The sequence below is a fragment of the Belonocnema kinseyi genome, chromosome 6 (genome assembly GCF_010883055.1).
Source record: "Belonocnema kinseyi isolate 2016_QV_RU_SX_M_011 chromosome 6, B_treatae_v1, whole genome shotgun sequence".
Taxonomy (NCBI): Eukaryota; Metazoa; Arthropoda; class Insecta; order Hymenoptera; family Cynipidae; genus Belonocnema; species Belonocnema kinseyi.
The window spans coordinates 8,978,427-8,982,771 of NC_046662.1; the positions used below are offsets into that span (position 1 = coordinate 8,978,427).

The 4,345-nt window shown below is 27.6% G+C and overlaps 1 protein-coding gene across 1 annotated transcript in view; it reads right to left on the reverse strand.

Annotated features, from left to right (window-relative positions):
* Positions 1-4,345, reverse strand: part of LOC117174921 — a 63,872-nt gene that overhangs the window by 53,964 nt on the left and 5,563 nt on the right. The gene's annotated exons all lie outside the window — the stretch shown is intronic.

Below are 4,345 nucleotides of genomic sequence, written 5' to 3' on the forward strand. Positions count from 1 at the left end.
AGAGCCTGTTTGTTTAAATTAATTTTTTTTAGTAGAAAAAAAACAAAAATACTTTATTATGAAAAAACGGAATTTTATTCTACACCATTTCTTAACATTATTTTGATTATTTGTTCATTACTAAAAAGTAAAACGAAAGCTGAAAATTGCAGAAGCAATCGCGGCTTTTAAAATTACTGTAAGAAGAAAAAAGTTTCAAACAATAATGTATTGTTTACAAAATTATGTTTGTTAACTTGCATTAATTATGACCTCACTAAGTCTTAAAGAGCGAATAGTTAAATTTTCAGTTAAATAAACTACTTTTGAACAAAAAATAAATTTTCAACCAGTTAAATTCATATAAAAAAGATCAAATATTTTAATCTCTAACCAAAAAAATGAATTTTCTACCCAAAAAGATATTTTTTCTTCAAAGTACATCAATCTGCTACCAAGTAGTTTATTTTCAACATATAAAGGCTAAGTTTTTATTTTTCAACCATAGAAGTTAATCTTCAAAAATTTATTTTATGAAAAAGTACTCGTGTTTTAACATTCAATTAAGTATTTGAATTTTCAACAAAGAAAGATTGTTATTTTCAATGAAATGATTTAATTTTTTAATCAAAAAGATGAATTTTTCACCAAGAAAATTAACTTAATATTAAAAGGTAAAAATTTTAATCTTGTAACATTTTTAACATTGGATATTTCATAAATAGAATGAAAGAATTTGAAATTGAAATATCAAAATCTTACATTCATTGCCCTTGACAGTTTTTAAAGTGCTTCTTACAAAAATTCCTTAATTTTTGCAAGATTTTTTTTATATCCTTGATTTTTCCCTAAATTTCCCTAAGCAATAAAATTTCGTGCAATTTTTTTTTCTATTAATAAATCAAACTTCTTCATGCTTTTTGGTCCAAAATAAGTAAATTGCAGTGAAGAATTAACTTTATATTGAAAGAAAATTTTTTAAGTTTTCTACCCTAATATTTTTAAAAGATACAAAATGAAATTCAGTGTTTATTTAAACTTTTATTCTTGATTCTATTTTTTTGTATGAAAGCCATTTTCTTCTTTCTCGACTGAAAAACTTTTCTTAGTTGAAAATTTTTTGTTTTAATTCAAATGTTTTAATGTCAGTAAAATCTTTTTAGTTAACATATCAACTTTCATTCTCATTTCTTTTTCATACCGTTTTGTAAAGACATTTTTGATTAATTAATGTTTCCGAGAATTGACGCCGCGCCACGGGGATTGGTCAGAGGAGTTGCGCAGGGACGTTCTGTGTTTACTCAGGCGTGACTGAAAAGGAGCATTGCAGCCTACCAGTGTAACTGCGTCATGACGTTGCGTTAGTTCACTCAAAGCGGGAAGCACACATGTTTACTAAATCCAGATTTGACTATATTTAGTTAAAAACGCATATTTGTGTGTTGGAAATTCAATTTTTTTTTTCCAGGCAAGACGGCTTTTTAAATTGGGAATTTAACTAGCATCATGAAAATACAACAATCTACTACATTTTTTATTGAAAATCAAACTATTTTATTATTGGAACAAAATTATTTAAAAATAGATTTATTTTGGTAGAAGATTCATCACTTCAGTTGGAAATTTATTTCTCTAGTTAATAATTTTATTATTTTGTTGAAAAGTCCTTTTTTTTTATTAATCTTATTAATTAAAAATTTAACTATTTTATTTTTGGTTTAAAATGTAGCTTTTTGAGTTGCGAATTCAGCTAATTGGTTCAAAGAACTACAATTATTTCAAAAATTAATTTCGTAGAAGATTCCACATTTCAGTTAGAAATTTATTTCGTTGATTACAATTTTTACTATTTTGTTGAAAATGCGTTCTTTTTTGGTTGAATTCAATTGCTCTTGATCTTTAATTAAAATATTTTTTGTATAAAAAAATAACTATTTCAGTTTTTGTTGAAAATATAGATTTTTTTACAGTTAAATGGACGTCTTTTTAGCTTGAAAAAATTAATCGTTTCTAGTTGAAGAATTGCACTATTTTGTTGAAAATTTGTTCTTTTTTCCTTGAAAAACTAATTTTTCAGCTGAAAGTTTAATTTTCACAAACTATTTGACATTTGGTTTTAAAATTATTTTTATTTTTAGTTTAGAATTCTACTGTTTGGCTGTAAATATTTTGTTTATAAAAATTAATTTCTTCAGTTGACAATTTAATAATCTTGTTATAAGACTCCTTCTTTATTTGGTTAGAAATCAGTCTTATTGGTTGTTGTTTTATTTTTATAAAAATTAACCTTTTTAACTGAAAATTTTACTATTAGTTATTTAAACAATTTTATTGAAGATATTCAGAGATTGGCTATTTTCCAATGGATAGATAAGATTTGTTTACTGAATCAACTAAAAATATGTATCCGATCACACTTTTCTATGCTGCTTTGTAAATTTACTATAAATATTAATTATTTAAACAATTTCGATTAAAAATTAATGGTTCAGCCTTTTTCACGAGTCAACTTGTTCGCGGTGTCAACTAAGAATGTCTATCTGAAAACTCTTTTCTATGTTGTTTGGTAGACCTACAATTATTAATTATATAAACATTTTCGTTTAAAAATTAAGAGTTTGGCTTTCTTTTTTCAAAGTCAATTTGTATAGGGAGTCCACAAACAATACGATGACTTTTTTCTATGTTGTTTTGTATATTAACAAGAACTTTTAATTATTTAAACAATTTAGATTAAAAAATTAAGAATTTGGTGTTTCTTACGAATAAACTCAATTTTTCACAGAATTTACTAAGAATATCTTTCCGATGTTTTTTTTCTGATGCTTTGCAAATTTGCAAGAATGTTAATTATTTAAGCATTTTCAATTAAAAATTAAGAGTTTGGTTTTCTTTTTTCCAAGTCAATTTGTATAGGGAGTCTACTAACAATACGATGACTTTTTTCTATGTTGTTTTATATATTTACAAGAACTATTAATTATATAAACAATTTAGATTAAAAAATTAAGAATTTGGTGTTTCTTACGCATAAACTCAATTTTTCACAGAATTTACTAAGAATATCTTTCCGATGTTTTTTTTCTGATGCTTTGCAAATTAACAATTGTTAATAATTTAAGCATTTTCGATTAAAAATTAAGAGTTTGTTTTTTTTTCTGCGAGTCAATTTGTTTGCGGAGTCTAGTAACAATGTCTATCCGATGACTATTTCCTAGGTAGCTTTGTAAATTTACTATAAATATTAATTCTTTAAACAATTTAGATTTAAAAAATACGATATTGCCGTTTTTCTACATGTCAATTTATTTACGGAGTCTACTAGCAATGTTTATCTGGTGACTCTTTTCTATTTCGGTTTGTAAATTTACGAGAACTATTAATTATTTAAACAATTTAGATTAAACAATTAAGAATTTGGTGTTTTTTACGAATAAGCACAATTTTTAACAGAATTAACTAAGGATATCTTTCCAATGATTTTTTTTTCTGATGATTTGCAAAGGGGGAGGGTCGGTAAGGCCGGTTTTTGGCCTAATTTATTTTTGGACCAAAAAATCTGAAAAAATCATGGTAGTATCTTATAAGTATCCCGAGTCGATTGCACGCTAAACGGACTACCCTCCACCACCCAGCCACCCCCACCCCCCTACAAATATAGGAAACACCACTACCCACCAACTGTATTTTCGAGAGATTTGACACTCTTAAACATGTATTCTGAGGTTAGCTCGGGTTTACTATGGTTTTCGGGGTCGCCGAATACAAATCTGGCGTCCCTTGACTTTTATCGCGTCAGGTTCAAGGTCATTGGAAGGTCAAATCAGGAGAAAACGGTTAAAAAATCCAAAAAAATACGTTATAGGTTTTTGGAGTCGCTAATTACGAATCTGGCATCCGTTGAACTCTATCGCTTCAGGTTAAGGTCATTTGAAGGTCATTTGAAGGTCAAATCGAGGTAAAAACGGTAAAAAAATTTTTTTTAAATATATTATAGGTTTTTTGGGTCGCTGATTACGAACCTGGTGTCCGCTGACCTTTATCGCGTCAGGGTCAAGGTCATGGGAAGGTCAAATCGAGAGAAAACGCTAAAAAAATATGTTATCGATTTGACTTTCAAATGACCTTGAACCTGACGCGATAAAGGTCAGCGGGCACCAGGTTCATAATCAGCGACCCCAAAAACCTATAACATATTTTTTTTAATTTTTTAACCGTTTTTTCTCGATTTGACCTTCAAATGACCTTGAACCTGAAGCGATATAGTTGAACGGATGCCAGATTCGTAATTAGCGACTCCAAAAACCTATAACGTATTTTTTTGGATTTTTTTACCGTTTTCTCTCGATTTGACCTTCCAATGACC